The following is a 20,746-nucleotide window of genomic DNA, read 5'->3' as shown; positions in this document are numbered from 1 at the left end:
CTCTCGCACCAAACACATTAACATTCGTCATCATTTCATTTGAGAGTTGGTGGAAGAGGGCCTTGTTGTTCATGAACATGTACCCACTGAGCATCAAAAAGTTGATATTTTTATAAAACCCCTTGATCTTCTTAGGTTTGAGTTCTTTAGAAAGACCTTGGGTATAGTGCTCAGTCACTAGGGTGTTACTTGTTACTTGAGTGGGTGTGAGTGGTTACATTTCTGTGTACTTGGATACTATAATCTTATTTTCATTGATTCTTGTCATCTCTGCATTTGGACTCATATGAACACCTCTCATGCTGTTTGCAAGATTTCATTCTTCTTTGTTCATAGCTCGTTCTGAATGCCCATGCTCATTGACTTCATGATCTCATTTTGTACACATTCTTGAGATAAACTGTTGCAGGAGTTTCCGTACAAGTGATCAAAGTTCTCTATGGACCACTAACAGTGTATCTTTTATATTATTGGAGGAATTGACCTATACTGGCATATCATGGGTGATGTTGAGTCTCTTAACCATCTACCATCATTTTTCATTTCCACGGTTCCTTCCTCAATTCATTGAAGTCCGGGCATCCGGGCATTAGGAAAATGCTACCTTAGAGGCACCAACCATTCCATCCTTACTGATTTCATGCTTCTCTGGTTTGGTCTCCATACTCTTGAGCGTACATGCCACCAGTGAGTGCCCGTAGGAAAGAAAAATTAAAAAAAAATGACTCATTGATTAAGGGGGAGCCTCGCGTTTACTCAACAAATACCCCTTGATTCTTTGTGGTTTGACTTTTCTCTATAATGTTCTGTTACTCTTGCCGGAGGTCTAGCCATCCGATCACTATGAGGATTAACTCTAGCTCTGTGGCCTCTCAAGGATTGCGCACACACACATTCATTTTGTGAGCTCTCATGATTACATTTGAGTTGTGTATTCTCATGTAACTTATGATCATTGATTAATTTTTATCTGATTTGCTCATGAATTTGTGCTTCATAATGTCAACTTTGCAAGTTTGCGGGTTTCATGGTTTGTGGATTATTCTTACTTAGTGTCACATTCTTGCTATTATGCTCACTTCTGTTTGTTTCAGGTGGCACTTCCCAGTACAAGTTGGTTTTAATTGCTCCATAAAGGTGGTTTTTGGTCATTGTTGTTTTTCTTCCCCGCTCGAGGGGAAACTCTCACGCTTGAGTGTAGATTTCCTTCTTCCAGCATTTTTATAGAAATAACAAACTTCTGAGTGGGTGCTTTTGGCACTCGAGCGCATGATTCTTTGCTCGATCGTAGCCACGCGTGTTCAAGCTCACGCTCGAGCATTCAAGCCCTCGTTCAAGCGGACTGGTTCGCTTTAAAAACCCAACCCTCGACTCTTAAGTCCATTTTTTCCCCAAATCTCTTCATTTCTCCTAGGGTTTCTACTGTGGTATCGTTCTTTTCTCTTGTGACTTGGATTGCCTTGCGTGCGTGACTTTCCTTGCATTTGTGTGCTCTTCTTCCATCTCAGGTTTGTCTCTTTCTTCCTCTTTGTTTTTTTTTATCTGTTTTTTTTTTTATTTGGTATTGTTCTTTTTTCTCTTGACTGATTGAGGTATTTGATGACGTATCTTCGCCTGTATGGTTAGTTGTTGTTCTTCACTTAGTCACACACTTTTCATAGTAGGTTGTACCTGTTGAGTTTCTTATGGGAATGGTTTGGGCATTTTTTTATGCAATGTGATTATAGTCTATCTTTCTCTGTGTTGTTTAGTTTGGTGCTCTAATGGGATCTGGGTTATTGGGCTCTGGTGTTGATATTATCACTGTCTGTTGTTCTTTTGTGCTTTTCATAATGCCTATTTGGATTTTGTTACTAAATGTTACTCATTGGTTGTGCTTTTGCTCGGTTTTGCTACACATGGATTATGTCTCCTGGATGTTGGTCATTTGTTTTTTGTCACTAATGCTTTGGTTACTGATCTTGGCTATTTGATTTTTATCTATTTGACCTCTGCTCCTAATGATTTGTTTGTGTTTTTGGTTTTGGTTCTTGTCTTGGGTTGGGGGGTTTGTGGTTGTCTCTTTTGGGTATCCTGGGTTTAGTCATGTCCACCTCTAAACGTACGAAGTCAACTGCCACTCGCCCCTCTTATAATACCGACCGGTTTCCCTCGGTAGAAAAAGCCAAGTTGTTTAGAGAGTCTTACCCCTATAGGACAGTTCATTTATAGCGTAATGTACAGCCAAACACCTTTGAGTCCATCCATATTCACCATTTGTTTGATCCTTTGGGGGGAGATTTGGTTCTTTCCTTCTCCGGTCGTCAAAGTCTTGATTGGGTGCGGGAATTTTATTGTAATATTGAGGGGATTGACGATGTTGGCCCTACTTTCAAGACCTAGGTCAGGTCTAAGTCTATCACTATTACACCTGACCTTATTCATGAGCTATTGGGTATTGGTCAAGTCTTTCCTTGTTACTATCCTTTCCCTGTTTGACCCACCTGTGATTTCACGGAAGTGGGCACTGCTTTGTGTGGTATGTCTCGTTTGTGGATCTAGGGCTCTTTGATTAAACAAAATGAGTTTCTTTCCCAGTTCTGTTTACTTAACTTCATTGTTTGTGCCAACATCACAGTCACCACTCACAACTTTGAAATCAATCAAGAGTAAGGTTTTGTATTTTTTTGCATTGCTCACCACTGTTTTATCGACCTTGCCACCCTCATTATTCAAAAAATGGTAGCTGCCTTTGAACGCAACAACTTAGGTCTTCCCTATGGTTGTCTTATTAATCGTTTGCTCACCGAATTTGAGGTTCTTTCTTTTGATGAGGATGACTTTGCTTTTCTTACCCGCTCATTCACCAAAAAGACTGTCTCTCAGAATTAGTCTCATGTCAAGGGGGTCCCTTCTGGAGTGGGTAGTTTTAGTGCAGGTACAGAGGATGCTCTTTTGGCCGAGGAGGCTAAGTATGACGCTGCTGCTGCAGATGAGGCTGCCGGTGAGGCGGAGCAGCTTCCTCTGGCTTGTTCTATTAGAGGCCAACTGTGTCAGTTCGAGTAGTCCATGGTTTCACATTTTGATCGTTTGGAGGGCCGGATGGATATCTTTGAGGCCCGGCTTACTGATCTTGAGACTACCGTTGATGCCTGGCTCACTGCGTTGGAGGCCTCTTTTAGGTGCATTAAGGAATTAGTTGCTCAGTCCTCCTTTCATCTTTCCCAGATCTTGTCTCTCCTTCAAATGCAGCCACCTCCACAGCCACCATCTCCGTGATGCTTGTTTTCTTTGCTAGTATATTCTTTGCACAATTTTTTCTCTTGTTTTTTGTTTCTTTTCAACTTGTGTTTTCCTCCCGAAAAAACAGGGGGAGCAGTTATTTTTGGAGATAGATATTTTTGGCTTTGTAGTTTTTTTGGGATTTGAGGGTTGTTTTGGGTTTTGGGCATAGATAAGTTTTGATGCATGGAAATTGGGATTTGTTTGAAATAGGTTATGTTAGATATATATTTGTCTATTGTGCTTATTTTGATCTATTTGTCTTATCTAGTTCCACAGTTTTGGTTTGCATGGTTGTTTCCACAGGTGGATTGTTCAAAATCTTCTTAAATGTTTCATTTTCGAATTCGACTCTTGTGATTTTGCAGTGGTTTTGCCTTCTTTTTTGTGTGTGTGTGTGTGTGTTAAAGTTGAGGCTTTTAATTGTGTTTAGTTAGTGTGTTTAGTGGGCTTGTTCGATAGGAAAAATTGTTAGAAAAGTTTTGTTCAGGAATTGACAAAGAGGGAAATTGTTAAGACCCTACTTATTGTCAATTCCATGAACAAACTTGGATTTCATTGAGTTGTAATTTTTTTTCTATTTTTAGTCTTCCCGCTTGAGCGGGGAACGTGGCGCTCGAGTGGAGTTTCCACCATTGCAGTACTTTGGCTTGTCTGAAAAAATACTGCGTGGTGTGATTTTACGCTCTAGCGTGAACCCTGGTTTGGAACACGCGTTTTAGTGTCCTCGCTCGAGCATCCATTCCTACGTTCGAGCGGACTTCGCAATTTCAGCAGCTATAAAATTGCAAGTTGCTCCAAATCTAGGGTACGTTTTTTAGATCTTCGTTAAAGGTTTTAAGGTTTTCTTTTTGGGCTGTTTTGCTGGTTTTTCCTTGATGTTTGATTGAGTATTGAACTCATGTTTTGATAAGCACACATCAAGGAGTTTAGTTCTTCTTCTTTAAGAGTGTTCTTCTTCAGTGGAATCCGAAGATTCAAGTGCAGAGTAATCGAAGGAGTTTGATATTGTGTGCAGTCGTTGATTCGACAATGGATGTTGTAGATTCAACATCAATCTGATCAATTCCGAGACGAAGGTTGTGGTGAAAGATTTATAGATTGTGGAAGACCAATTGACAGCGTTTTGATAATTTATTTGGTATAATTGAAATCTTTCTATCTTCATTAGTGGATTGATTTGTAGCGTTTTGCCCGTGGGTTTTTTTATCGCAATTGAAGGTGTTCCAATAGTAATTTTTTCCACGTAAAAATTCTTTGTGTTTATTTTTTGTTTCTGAACTAATAATCTAAATCACTTTCGTGTGTGCTTGATGACTTAGATTGTGAGTTTTAATTGGTTGGGAATTGGCATAATTAAATCTTGATCTAGTCACGAATCAGTTAGGTATTTCATATGTTAACATCTATGGTTGATTTCGTTAAAAATCAGTGTATAATATGTCAAAATCTCGAACAGACCGATTCATATGAAAAAAGTAACCAAATATAATCGATTCAATCAATTTAGTTATTTTTTAAAAAATTTTCTTACCTTCCTATCCATCGCTCAATATATAAGGTGCTATAATGGCTACGGAATGAGTATATTTATTTTTTACTATTGGTTTTTCTTTCTTATAGCCGTTTGTGGACTTGCCGGCCATAACGCCTACGGAATGAATATAGTTAGGCAGCTTTACACATAAGTTTTAATAAGTAGATTTTTTTATTTAATAGATTTTATAATAATTAATGATTTTTTTATTAAATATTATGAAAAAGTGTTACTAATTATTAATTTTTAGTAATAGTTTAAAAATTTTATCACAAAAAATATCACTAATTATAAATTTTAGTGACATTTAAAAAAAAGTCACAAAAGATCACTAATTTTTAATTTTTAGCTAGAATTTGAAAATTTTGTCACACAAAAACATAACTAATTATAAATTTTAGTTATGATTTATAAAAATTGTGACAAAAAAGTTACCAATTATCAATTTTTAATCATATGTAAAAAATCATCATAAAAAATTATTTTTAACGACGATTTTATTAAGACTTATTTTCAATAAAACTTAATAGGAATTAACTCAAACTATCAGGACACATTAGTAATTTATCCATATATTCATGTATTGGCTGGCCAAACTGGACCAAAACTTTGGTCTATAATCTGTTTGGCAAGTTGGTTTATGGGCTTTTTAGCTATTTTAGCTACAAAAGACAAAATGGACTATTTTAGTCACAACAAACAAAACATCACATCCAATCCATAATCATTACACTCTTCTCTCACAAAAAAAGTCAAAAAAGTCAAAAAGCCAAAAAACTCTTCTCAAACTAAGCATTTTAGCTCAGGCTAAAATAACTAAAAAAAGTCAAAAAGCCAAAAAACCAACTCACTTCCCAACGAAGCCATATGTCCAAAATTTTGCACGTCTTTTGATAGAATATATTTGGATTCAATGAGTGTAAACTGGCTTTTCATTAATCCTATTTTGATGATTATGTAAAAAAAATAATCAGTATATTTGGTTTAAGTTTTTTAAATTTAATTTTTTAAAACTTGAGTTTTTATTTTTCGTGTTTTTTTATTTTATTTTTAGTGAATATTTTTAAAATTTTAAGAAATTTTTTTTACTTTTTTAGATGCACTTTACTTAGATGTATTTAAATAATAAAATATTTTTAAAAAATTAATAAATACACAAAATATGAAAAATATACTGAATTTTTATATTTTTGGTATTTAATGAATTTTTTAAAACCTTTTTTTTTCACAATTATTATACTTTTTAAGTATATTTATGTTAGGTGTGTCTAAAAATTAAAAAAATTACTTAAATATTAAAAAAATTCAGTGAAAACACAAAAGTATGGAAAAAAAAAATTCTGAAAAATGAATTATGAAAACTGAAACTAAATAGAGTGAATAATTTTTTATCTAATAATTATAATCACATAATTTTATCATAATTATTTTAAAAAATTATTATTATTTTTTTTAAAATTATACTTATCATATTTTTTTTTTAATGTGATAAAAGAGCGTGTTTATAATTATTAAACTAATTTAATTTTTTTTATTTATAAATGAGCATATATGATTAAAAAATGTGTAAAAATAGAACTGACGTCTATGGACGTGTTTATAATTGCTGTTTGTCGAAGTAGGTTTGAATTTAGAGTTTGAATTTGTGTACATCTGATTTGACCATTAAATAATTATAACCCGTTAATGTCAATTTCAGACATAACAATTTATTTAATATGAAAACAAATAACGAAAATGCATATCAGAGAGATTTTTCCTTTCTTACTAGAAGACATGATAATTTTCCTGAAAAGTATAGCATTAGTAGTTGGCCTAACAACCATTAAAGATGACATAATTATTACATATTAATTATGTCAATTTAAACAGAAAATCAATATTAAAAAAGACTATAAAACAAATGAAGAAATGTATATAGAGTAATACTATAAATTCATCCTTATCTATCTTGAACGTATTTAGAATTATCATTTTGTAATTTAGATTCATTCTACATATGAATTTCACATTACACAGATTAATTACAACCACACAATTTTATTTGGAATAAATTCGAGATAGATAAAGGTGTATATCTAAAATTATTCATGTATATAAGAGAGAAGGGTATTATTATATAAGTCTAAAAATTAGATCTAATAATATAATAATTAATTAAGATATTTAAGATAATATTTTTTTATATATATATTTTTAATTATTAACTAATCATATCAAAAGCGAATTTGTAAATATTTTTAAATAGGAATCTAGTGTGTTCTTACTAGAAGAAGATTAATAGTTGGCCTGACAACAGCCATTAATAATTCAAATTATCAACTGTAAAGACTTTCAACTCTGAGACTTTCATAGTTCAAACCAAGGCCAAGTATTAAAGTATTAAAAATAATAATAATAATAATTTTTTCTATATAAAATTATTCATTAAACTAAGGTGTCGGTGACAATTTTGTTGAATCTTTTTTTTTTTTTTTTGTTGGCAACGTCAGTTTTCACAATTGTCTCCGATTTAAACTTTGAAGTGTTTACTTTTCCACTTCTAAGGAGTTGTTTGTGACAATCATAATAAGTGTATTTTTTAATTTTTTATGAAAAAATATGTAAAAAAAATAAAATAATGATATGATCTAAAAAAATAAATGCACTTATTAAAGAGATGCCAAATAAGCTAAATTGTATCACGTTAATATTTTTTAAAAATTAAAGTTTGAAATTTAACTACCATGCAAATTCAAATGAGAAAATTCTGTTAAAAAACAAAATTCCAAAGAGAAAATTATTAAAAAGTCCACTCTAGGAATTGTATGAGGCATTAAGTCCAAGTGGATATTTTTTGTTGTTAGAGGGATTTACCCTTTTGTGAAATAGTTTGATAAGAAATGTTTTTGTTTATTTTGAATGATATTTTGTTTCTAATTTTATCATTTAATTTATTTGTTGACTTTTTTTGATGATCTATTCAAATTTATACATCGGTTCAAATTTATATCTATATGTTTGAATTATTTTTTTATCTGTTCAAATTATTTTGATTATCTGTTCAAATTTATATCTATCTGTATAATTTTTTCCCTTATCTATTCAAATATCTGTCCAAATTTTATTATTTGTTCAATTTTTTAAGTATCTATTTAATTTTCCTTTAACTATTTGTTCAAATATTTTCCAATATGTTCATTTTTTTTTTGGGGGGGGGGGGTTTCAAATTTTTATTTTTTTCTATTATTTGTTCAAATTTTCTTATCTGTTAAAACAATAAAATATTTTCCCTATCTGTTGAACAGATCTGTTAAAATAAGAATTCATTTTTCCTACCTAAGAGTCTATTCTTATCCATTACAATTTTTAACAAATAGGTTTAAACAAATCCGTTAACCTATTTGTTAAAATTAGAATTCATTTTTCTTATCTGTTAAACAAGTCCACTCTTAAATAATTTTTCAACATATAGGTTTAAAGATTTGAAACAATTTTGCTCTTAAACAAATCTGTTAGGAATTCTTGTCCATTATAGATCTGTTTCTTCATCACCAACAATAATCAACCATCAACAACCAACAACCAACAACTACAAAATAGTAATAATAATAAGAGAGAGAAAGAGACAACCAAAAAGCTATATGTTTTTTTTTTTTTTAAAAAAACCCTAAATATATATACATGGATACATATATATATATATATATGTATGTCTAACAAATTCTGTTTATTTCACCACACACACATGCATACATACATACATATATAAATGCCTAATTACATACTTGATTGAGGATATTATCACCAAAACCTTATATCAACTTAGATCTAGGGTTTTACCTTGAATATATCATGATCTGGATGGATTTGATCCTCTCTATCGGTGATCGTCACGATTTGGACAACTTTGATCTGAAGAAGTCCAAATGAGGTCTAGTAACACACGCACGTGCTAGCGACGAAGAATGGCAGCGATGCAAGGCAGTAGAGGCGAACCTGGACGTGACTGAATTGTCGGCAAAACCGTGCATGAAGGTCTGATCTGGTGATGATGGCAGTAAATTCGTTGATTTGAAAGGGTAGTCGATTTGAGAGGGTATATCAACTTCGTAGATGGACTTCTCCGGCGACAACAGAGTTGAAAGAAGAAGTAGAGGCGGTGGCAATGGCGCTAGCGAAGATGGATGTGACGATGATGAAGAAGGGATAAGGATAGTAATGGAGAAGAGAGAGAGAGAGATGGATGGGTTGAGGATAGAGCTGCAAATGAACTGAGCTGTTCATGAACAGCGCGAGCTTAGCTTGTTTAAAGCTTGTTTGAACTCCAGCTCGATTTTTAGGCTCGTTTATTAATCGGGCAGAGCTCGAGTAGCCCTAAGCTCAGCTCGATAAGGCTCGTGAACATAAAAATAAATAAATAAATATTTATTTTTAATTATATATTAAATAAATTTTCAATAATCTATTTTATTTTTTATTTATGTTTGGTGTTTGTGTAAATTTACATATTTGATTGATGAAATTTATTATTAATATAAGTATTATTATATATTTTACTTGTAATTTTGTATTTTTTAAATCTTAATAAGTAAATTAATTTAAATTTAATTTTTTTAAGCTCGAGCTCGAACTCGGGTCGTTTATGTAATCGAGCGAGCTCGAGTTCAACAAATATTTGACGAGCCGAGCTCGAGCTTGATTTTTGAAGCTCGACTAAAGCTCGGCTCGAGCTCGAACTCGACTAATTCTTAATAAGTGAGCTTGAACATTCAAAAGCTTGGCTTGGCTCAACTCGTTTGCAATCCCAGTTGAGGAGAGAGAAGAGATAAGTAGGTAGTTTAGAGAGAGAGAGAGAGAGAGAGATTTTGAAGAGATACAGTTTTGGAGGGTAGTTTGGACATTTTGTAACATCCTATCCTTATGGATAAAGTATTTGAGCGCCTGGACTTTTAGACAAAGAAAATCTAAAATTGAATTTATGAACCGAGTGCCCAACCCAAATTCAGACTTTGTTAGGGAATTTGGTTTTTCTTATTTTTTCTTATTTTTATTATTATAGTTAAAATAGTCATATATAAATAAAAAAATTAAAAAATCAAATTATACATATCAGGCATACATACTTTTTCATACAATTAAAAAATTATTCTTAAACATATTAACTTTATTTTTTATTTTTTTATTTTACTCAAAAAGTAAAAAGGTCAGGGATAAGGGCCAAGGGTTACACTCCTTTGAGCTTGTGTGATGATAAGGAGTGTAACAGTACAAACACTCCTTGAGAATACACTGCTTTGCCTCTGTTTGCTCTCTGTTGCAGCAAAAGGGAAGTTCTGGATAGGGCTGGCCGACCAGCCACCAGCAGTGGCCAATCGACCACCAATGGTGGCCAATGGCCACCATAGGTAGCCGACCGGCCATCAATGAAGAAAGTTGTTCAGTGTGCTCCTGAGGTGGAGCAAAGGTTTTCTAGAAGTAAGTTGGCACAGTTTTTAGTATCCAAATGTGCAAACAGAGGCTGCAATGGCAAGGTGGTGGCATTTTCGGGTGGAGAAGCCGAGCAGGCATGCATCTCTTGCCCCTCGAGGCCATTTACTTGCTTTGCTTAATTAGTTAGTTGTACCTAATTCATTCATACAAGTGTTGTAATTATTTAGTTAATTATTTCGTTTTGTAATTAATTAGCTTAATTCGGTTTGTAATTATTAGTTAACTAGAATAGTTAATTAGTTTCGAGTTTTGTAATAGTTAGCTTATTCATTCGGACCCTTCTTCGCGAGAGCGTAATGTTGTAATAAGTGTGCGGGCATGTGTGTATATTTTCCAACCCCACGTCTTTCTCCCTTTTATGTAATCGCTTTTGATGGTCAGATTAGGGACATTTTCAATTAGAATACCTTATGCTCGCATGTTTACATCCATTCATTTGTTTTGCATGCATCGAGGCTCGGCGCATCATTCAAATTGTATCGTCATTTCAATACTTCTTTGAATACGTGTTTCAAAGCATGCTATCAAAGTGTTGCAAATATCATGATTAGGTAGCCAAGTCTATTTAGTCGTATTATTACATGTGTTGCATTAGATACTTAACATAGTTAGGATCATGCATTGTTTTTTAACTTATATTTTTTCTTGGCTTGGAATACTCAGTAAGCTTTTACGCTTTAGCATACTTACATGAGTGTGATTGTCATATTGCCATGATTCGCATGCTTGCCACGTGGCTATGTGCTTAAATGCTAAATTGCATGAATGCCTGTGGATGAAGGCTTGTTGTTTGAATTGGAACGATTCAATAAATGTATGTTTTAAGCCCACTTTGTTGTGGAAAATCATGTTTTAAGTCCACTTGAGGTGGCAAATCCGCATCTTTTAAGCCCACTTGAGGGTGACAAATTCAAACCATTTTCGAAAACAAAACATGAGTCGAATTGTTTCAAGTCTTGCAACTAGTCTATACTTGCTTTGTGTGTGTTACATAGTAATGTTAGTGTAATAATCGGAACAAGAACACATAATGTTTATAAAATTTCATATCATGGTTAGCAAAGGCCGATCTTTGATCGGGCGAGCGGGGGTGCTCAATTCATGACCTTCCCCCTTCGTACCCAAGTTCCTACGCTGAGGCAACTTTGGTGATGACGGACGCGTGGCCTTTGGCACGAGTCAGGGTTTCCCAAATTTTTTCAAAAACAAAATATTTAGGTGGCAACTTTGTATCTGGCAAAGCAGTTCAATTTTGGCATTATTTGATTTAAAATTGATTTTCCAAAAAGATTTGACGGATTTAGACTTTTTGGTGTTTATCAGTTTCACATTGCACTTGTGAGACTAGATTCAGAACTGCGGGAGTCCCAACTGTGAGGCCTTCTTTTTAACCCTTTCCGAAAGGTGGGGCGCGGAAAAAGGCAAGTCCACAGTTTCATACACCTTTTTCCTTTTTCTTTCCAAATCTGTTCCTAAATCTCTCAACCAAACACAGCATAAGTGAACCCAAAATATAAAAAGTGGGATTACATTTCTACCTCACTTTCTTTTTCTCTGTATTTTTTATTATAATCAAAGAAAAAGTAAGATTATATTTCGTTTTCCCTTTTTATTTTTCTGGTTAAATCCTTCAACTAAACCCAATCTGAAGTAATGAAGATTGAGATTGATGATTTCTTTTCAGTTCACTTGATTTGAGGAGTGTAAATTGGGTTCACAGATATACTAATCCGTCTAAACCGATCGAACCGAATCGATCCACCACATTTTGGAAGGATGCGTGATGACCAGTGTGGATTGATTTTTTCAATCTGCCTAGTTTTGGACGGATGACGGATTTGAGGTTCTTTTGGCCGCAACTGAACCACTAAACCACGAGCACCCCTAGTAATTTGTAAGACTTTGTATTTTCAATTTGTTTAGATATTCTGTTTGTGTTTTTAATTGAAAAAGAGTTTAAATATTCTGTTGAATATATTCTGTTGAAAAAGAGTTTTCAACTTGAATATATTTTTTGAATTGAAAAAAATAAATGTATTATTATCTATATTTTTTGATTTTTAAATCTAACTCTAAAAATAATACATAAACAAATCCGTTACAATTTTTAACAAATAGGTTTAAACAAATCCGTTAACAAATAGGTTTAAACAAATAGGTTAACCTATTTGTTAAAATTAGAATTCATTTTTATAATCTGTTAAACAAGTCCACTCTTGAATAATTTTTCAACATATAGGTTTAAAGATTTGAAACAATTCTACTCTTAAACAAATCTGTTAGGAATTCTTATCCATTATAGATCTGTTTATTCATCAACAATGATAATCAACCATCAACAACCAACAACTACAAAATAATAATAATAAGAGAGAGAAAGAGAGAATGAAAATGCTATGTGTTTTTTTGTTTAAAAAAAACCCTGAATATATATACATGGATACATACATATATATATATGTATGTCTAACAAGTTTTGTTGATTTCACCGCACACACATGCATACATACATACATACATATATACATACCTAATTACATCCTTGTTTGAGGATATTATCACCAAAACCTTATATCAACTTAGATCTAGGGTTTTACCTTGAATATATCACTACTACAAATATAGATAAAGATCACACTTTTTTGATGTGATGTATGTTTTTTAATCACACCTTTTAAGTTTTATTAAAGTGTGGTCTTTAGGAGTGTGATTAAAAATGGTCATTTTTAATCACACTTTTTAAGTGTCATTAAAAAATGCTTTCATCACATCTTTTAAGTGTGATTAAAAATATTTAGATCACACCTTTTAAGTGTGATTAAAGACTTTAGATCACACCTTTTAAGTGTGATTAAAGACTTTAGATCACACCTTTTAAGTGTGATTAAAAACATTTAGATCACATTTTTTAAGTGTGGTTAAAAACATTTAGATCACACCTTTTAAGTGTGATTAAAAACCTTAGTTCACACCTTTTAAGTGTGATTAAAGACTTTAGATCACACCTTTTAAGTGTGATTAAAAACATTTAGATCATATTTTTTAAGTGTGCTTAAAAACATTTAGATCACACCTTTTAAGTGTGATTAAAAACCTTAGTTCACACCTTTTAAGTGTGATTAAAGACTTTAGATCACACCTTTTAAGTGTGATTAAAAACATTTAGATCACACCTTTTAAATGTGATTAATAACTAATAAAACCTGTGATAAAAAAAAAATTGACATATTTAAAGAATAATCAATATTATTTTTGCACGCGCATTTGAATAATGTAATACACACTATTTACTATATTTCGAATCACAACCATATATTGAATGAAATAATATCATATATTTCATAAATGAAAGTTAAATGTTTAAAAGTATATACAAAGAAATTAATTAAAAAAAAATTAACTGTGATTACATACATTAAAAAATAAAAAATAAAAACTTGAAAAAAGTAAATTCTTGAATTCTTTGACCATATTTTGCATCTCTCCAAGAAATTTCTGACCTGAAAAATAAAAAAACAAATTAATTTAAAAACCGCCAGAAGCATATGAATAAACTTACTAATTAATTTATAAACTTACATTTAGATCACACCAAAAATAATATAATTTATCCAGTTGTTAAACTGCCCCCAATCCTTTCCCCACAGCCACCAAAAATGACATAATTATTTTGATTCTCCACACAAATATCAGTAAAACAGCACCACAAAAGAAGACAATATGCAACAATGCAGAAAGGATCACATAAATGATAAAATGGAGTATTATATGGACAATCAAAATCATATGATATCAACATATAACTCACTAAAAACTATAAAACAAATAAGGATCAATAAACCTTATTGGTCTTAAAAGCAGAAACCACATAGCCTGAATAATTACAAATTGGTACACCCATCGATGGAAACATCACCGTGAAAGGTTTTCCTCAAGATCAATAGTTCACCCATCAAATTTCCAAATATAACTGCATGCTTAAAAAATAATTCTATGTAGACAAGATATTTTAACAGAACTGGTAAAAATGCATACTTCTCTGTTAGTACCAAACTACCTATTCATATGGGTTCAACTCTGACACAAACTGAGATGCACATGAGATCCAGAACCAATATCATCTAATGCATACCTGGGGCAAACAAAAAAATGGAGATAACAGTTAAGAGACATAGCTTGAATCAGTTTAATTTTAAAATATTGAATCAGTTTAATTTTCTCACATCGCAATTTTCAAACTTATCAATTATTGTGGGCATTTTGGAAAAATGCAAAGAGTGTGACAAATAATTCACACTAAACAACTTGTATACTTTATATATAGGACAAGTGGTATGAGTGGTGTTTTGAATTTTTGAATAGTTTGACGACTGAGTAAACTGATTAGCCATTTATAGTTTGATGAAGGTACAAAATTATTGTAATAGTTATTGGATATGAAAAATTGTTTGAATTTGGTGGTAATTACTGAGTAAGATTTAGAGAAGAAAGAAACATCTCCAACTGTTTGAATTTAGCGGCAAGGATGTAAATCATAGTGTAACAAAACTATGGAATTTCTTGAAATTTTAATAAACACAAGATGGGAAATGCAAGGTATGAAAACTCCGTTGTACTTACTCTCTCGATAGTGAGAAAATGCACGGTCTAGAGCTCCATTCAGGGATCCTTCATCAATTCCTTCAAAGACAAACCTTTAAAAAATAATGAAGACATACATTGCATCAGTCAAAAGCTTGTGCCTACAAAACCAAATATTTAGGTGTAGCACTTTCCTCAATCTAAAACTAATGTTTACATTTCAACAGGCACTAACTAGATCACATCACTTTTATTGAACCATGTGGACAATTCAAGCTCTTAATTTAATCAATTTATTAACATCATTCGGTTTTCAAATGCTCTACTGATCCTTATCATGAAATGCTCATGTATAGTCAAGTTAGACAACCAACCAAAGAAATAATCACAGAATAACAATGATCAATCATTGCTTTAGTAAGAATACAAAATCAAACATTTACCACAATGTTTGGATATGAAAGGTCCTAAGGAAGTCGTCAAGCTACCTAATGTGAGCCTATTAAGCAAACACAATGCTTCAAAGACAATGTTTCAAGCACAAACTATAAGAATTAATAATATAAACATCAATAAAGTAATTAAATTGGACAAACCTGCTGTCAATATTATTGAGTAACAAACCACATAGAAATTAAAGATTATTGAAACAAAAGATATCCAAAAAAATTAGAGTAACAGACTTGCTAGAAATATAGCTGAAAAACTAGCGCTGAAAAGGTAAAATATATACTCACCATGAAATAAAGGAATGGGAAGAGAGATGATATTGGTAGCGCTGAAAAGGTAAAATAGAAAAACTATGTTAGGGCCCGAGCATATATGATAGACAAAATCATATGACTAAGCAATTCCCGCCACCCATCCACATTCCCATCATGATGGACTAACATAATTGTAAAATTCTCTCAAAGAAACTGAATTCACTAAAATTAGGCAAATAATGTCAACAAAATGACATGTCTTAAGTTAACAACTGATACAGATTTTAAACACCAACCATTAATAAACAGTTATACAATTATACCTTTTGAACAATGTCATCAACATTACTTTTTTGTTTAATACCAACTGGAATTGCCAGGAAGATATGAAAGCTTGAAACATTAACCTGAAAAGTAAAGAAAAGATGCACGATGGCAACAAGTATGAAGTAGTGATCTTCTACATAACTAACACCACTTTAAAATGTTACTGTTTATATATTTAAAAAATAATAACCCTCGCTGTGAATTAAAGTTTGTGACTTGAAGACAAAATACATGATTCTAAGGAAGTTTGTGTATTGATTCCGAAGTATACCAAGATCAAAACCTAACCTTTGACTTTGAACTACTTTTTGACCATAGAGGTTTTAACTCCAAATCTAACCTGGCCTGAATGATGCCACCAGGTAAACTATCCAAAGTAGTAGACGCCACACCAGTATCCTAGATGAAAGGATTAGTAGCAACTCAAAATAATGGTAACTATAAGGAACAACATCGACCTAATCCATTGCGTGCATAAAACAACTGAAGAAATCCCAAAAACTTGTAAAATCAAGTATCAGATCTAATCAAAAGCAATGGGTGAAGTCATTAAGTGCATGTCTTAGGTAGACAAATACAAGAATAAAAACAGAGTGATTAAAATAATAATAATAATCAAAACATAACTCAAAATATTACCTTCCACGAGTAGAAAGGATTCAACCTTTTGTCTATTTGATGATGAAAAGGAGAAGAAAAAAAATTAGTGGAAGTGAAGTACAAAAAAATAAAAGAAAAGGCCCAACTTCAAAAGTACTCCAATGGAGTGAATATGTATTCATATAAGATCAAGTAACATGAAAATCAAACCAATATGTATTCATATAAGTATACAGATCCAATGGAGCGAATGATCATAAGCCAATCACAATCCTAAGGTTCAATCTGACGTCGCAAAGAGTTAAAGAAATGTAAACGATCACCATAAGGGTAGCACAGACTAAATGTTATGCATATACCTTGGGACTGGATTTCAGATTTGGTGAGTATAGATTAAGAAAAATGTCTGGATAATGTAAATATATAAGCCTTTGGGGCCCTTCCTTTTCTCCTCTATTCTGAAATGTTCATATAGCATGTAGTAAGGTTTAAATCAACTGAGTATTCAACTTTTTAAAAGTCTTATATAGGGAAAGAACTGAGTTTTAGATGTATACGTAAGGAAAGCCGTGTGCAACAAAAAATACAATCATATGTTAATTGGAAAAAAAAAATTTGTGGGTAATTAAAACATAATTGATTTGATTAAAAATGTAAAGTCATGATTCACATCACCAACTTTACCTTTTCCATATTTTGGATGAGAAGAGAAATTGCTTTCTTAGTGTCCACTGTTTGTTTTTGTTGGAACAAATATTGTCACTGTTGCTGCTGCAACGCTTGAACTTCAAGAAGTCAATCTCTGCATTGAATCACTATCATTAGTTAAGCTTGAAATGATTGTATATTCTTCATAAAATGTACAACTTTTTGATACACTCTCCTTCTAGATACATGTATTTGATATTTTCATATAGGATTCCATTGGTAACACGTATAATTCCAAACTACACCAAAAAAAAAAAAAAAAAAAAAAGACGAAGAAGAAGAAGAAGAAGAAGAAGCATTTTAAAAGAGTGAAGTTTTGATTTTAGTATTATTGTTACAACCACTTTTAACTATGAAAAATGTGTCATATTTAAATGATTAAAGTATCAGCACTCATTCTATATCTCATTATTTGTTGTTGAGAAATGTTTTAGAGAGACAAAGCCTATTTAAATGACTAAAGCCCAAGTAGTTTGTACCATTGAATGAATTTTGACAATAACTTGATAGAAAAAGTTCCATATATAATTTTCAAAATAATATTACATACATTCTAAGGAGTGAAGATAACTAAATCAATCGACATTGTCGTGTAAGTATGTTTTACATATTTAAGTAATGAACTAGTATGACCAATTCTGAAAATGTTGTTGAATTGGATTTTATATAAAGACATTCCCAAATATTAATATTTTTGCATATTTTCATGTAAGTGAAAATATATACTATTAATAATTGAACGCTCTAGCCATAAATTTGAGAATGATAGTTTCTATTAATTATTGCAAATGTTCCCCATAAATGGTAATAACAGTGTAAGTATCATTGTAAGTAGAAAGGATGTTGGATAGGTCAAAAGAAAAAATAAGCTTGATAAGTAGAAAGAATTATAATTTGGAGATTCAAGAAAACCATTTAAAAAAAACAATTTCTTTTCAGCATGTATTTGGAAAGGGAACTTAAAATAATACAGAAGGTTACACATCAAACCTAAGCATCAATAATATTTTTTAAAATCAAAAAGTTTCACAATGTATTTTTTTCTACCCTCTTTGGAAGGGGTGTTCAAGTTATAGTTGGCATCTATAGTAATCTAATTAATATAAAGGAAAAGGTGAAAAACATAATTGAAAAATATGAATATAAAGGAAAGGGTTGTTTGGTTGCTTGGCAAAGGTTGGACTAGAGAATAAAGTAAGATTTAAAGGTTAGATCTTTTATTATCTAGAACTTAATGAAACAGAGAAATTTTTAAAAACTATGGAAATTGTTCAACTAAATATAGAAAATGTCCACTCTACTGACAAGTCAGATGTTAGATTTTAAACTAAACAACTACTTGGCTTACATGGTGCTCTTTTAATTGGCAATCCCAGCACTAAATTATGTTCCAAAGTTTCTGTTGTCTGTCACAGTTTCACATTATTCCATTTTTTTTCCCAACATACTATACAGCTAAGTAAGAGTCGACATTATAAATGGTCTTCCATTTGATGTGTTAAATACTTGTACCATTAGCTTTTCAAAATGTGGAGGTATTGAAATTGAAGAGAACTGGGACAAGGTAAGTTAATAAAAAATCTTTTTACTGTATTGACAGATTACTATTTTAGTCTGTCTGACCCCCATTGTTTGATTTGACCCATTTTGTGTCATCAAGTAGTTAGCATACTCCACAAGCAGTCTTGCCTCATGGTTTCAAAGTAATTTTAATAATTTTAGACACTTGGCTGCTGTTATAGCATGCACACACATACACACCCCAACTTGTTGCCATGTAGTGTAGATTTTAGGATCCACCCAGCCTGTGTGTCCTTGCCTAGTTGTTTCATGTCCCAAGTTCATGTCTATGTTTCATAAGTCATCACTGATTGGATATAAATTTGGGTTTGTGGCAGAAAACATGTTTATTCAATTTGTCCTTCTTACAGGTCAAAACTAACTCTCTTCTAACTAAAAAACCTATGACATTGGAGGCATGTGCGCCTGAGAAACCTATGACATTGAAAATTGATGAAGAATAATGAATAAGCCTTGTTTTATGCACTCTAGTTTTACAATTCTATACTAGCAAGTCATACCACTGCTAATAGGTTTCAGTGTCAATTCATATTTTTTTCCTAATTGTTGTTCAGAAGATCAAATTAAACCAAGAAAACCAGAGGTTATCATCAAGACCATTAGCTACAGAAAGCTCATTCATGAAGGAAGCTAATTTCAAAGTGCAGAGGAAAGGAAAGAGATAATTCATAGGTACAAAGCAAATCGAACCCAGATAAATCTAAATTGACCTAGTTGCACACCAATATATATATATATATATATAATATCATATACACTAGCAAAAACAGATTATAATAATCAACAAGGTTCAACAAGCCCCAATCGGCACCAAGCTTCATGACATAAACAAATGATAAGGGAGTTCGATAAGGGGAATGAGAGGGAATGCTCGATTTGAGTTTGTGTACCTTAAAATCCCCAGTCAGCGAGACATACAGAGAGGGAGACAGAGAGAGAGAGAGAGAGAGAGGGGGCGAGAGAGAGAGAGAGATACTTGGGGTAAGGGATCGACGGTGTTGCGACGGTGGTGCTCTTGTGCGCCGACGGCGATGCTTGTTACCCGACGGCAATGGAGACGAACCGACAAAGCTTGAACTGACGACAAGAGTGGAGAAGACGAAGTAGACGACTGGTGAAGATAGGTGAAGAGAATAGGAGAAGAGAGAGAGGGCGGTGAGTGAGGAGGTGGAGGCGGCGCCATCGTGAAGGCGGCGGCAGTGGTGGTTGCCGATGGCGCCACCAGAGGCTACGATGTAGGAGGCGAAAGAGATAAGGAGTGAGGAGAGTGAGAGATAGAGTAAGAGGGAGTGTTAGGTTAGGGTTTAGACCTTGTATAATATATATAAGGTTAGGGTGATTAGGTTAGGCTAGGATTTAGATTTTGTATAAATATATATAATCACACTTATTTAAAATATGTGATAAAAAAAATATTATCTCACTCATTAAATTAAGTGTGATTAAAAAATTATTTTAATTTTTTTAGTTACACTTTTAATAAAAGTGAGATATTTTTAATTCTTCCTATGGATCTTCAATCACATGTTGATTAGAAGGTGTGATTAAAAAGTATATATATAATCACACTTAATTAAAAAGTGATATAAAAAATAAATATTATCACACTTAATCAAATCAAGTGTGATTAAAATATCAATCTAATTTTTTTTATCACATTTTCAATAAAAGTGAGATATTTTCATTTGTCAAAGTGTGATCTTTAACTCTTTTTATAGTACGGCTTGCATTTACTGTATGTCGTTAATGTAAATCTGTGAAAACCCAATTTTGTTGTGGTGAGGAGAAGAGACCTGTGTGTTTGTGAAATTCAACCTTGTTGGGGATGGAAAGAGTCGTTCTCTGTCATTCATGGGTGTAGAACAGAGGCGCAAATTTGGGAATTGTATATTTTATATAAAAATCAAATTGGAATATTTTATACAATCACACCTATTTAGGGAGTGTGATTAAAAAGTAGTAATGTATATGTAAT

The 20,746-nt window shown here is 32.3% G+C and overlaps 1 long non-coding RNA gene across 1 annotated transcript; it reads right to left on the bottom strand.

Moving 5' to 3' along the window:
• Nucleotides 1-13,776: 13,776 nt before the first annotated feature.
• LOC145802926 (uncharacterized) lies at nucleotides 13,777-20,047 on the bottom strand. The gene is made up of 5 exons (XR_014344705.1): nucleotides 19,748-20,047; nucleotides 15,879-17,284; nucleotides 15,589-15,629; nucleotides 14,891-14,964; nucleotides 13,777-14,402 (listed from the first exon to the last, which is right to left on the bottom strand). It is a non-coding gene; the product is annotated as an uncharacterized LOC145802926 (long non-coding RNA).
• Nucleotides 20,048-20,746: the final 699 nt, after the last annotated feature.

The sequence above is a fragment of the Camellia sinensis genome, chromosome 11 (genome assembly GCF_055761805.1).
Source record: "Camellia sinensis isolate YWXY chromosome 11, ASM5576180v1, whole genome shotgun sequence".
Classification (NCBI taxonomy): domain Eukaryota; kingdom Viridiplantae; phylum Streptophyta; class Magnoliopsida; order Ericales; family Theaceae; genus Camellia; species Camellia sinensis.
The sequence above is the reverse complement of the archived record's forward strand: the minus strand, read 5'-3'. Positions and strand labels throughout refer to the sequence as shown.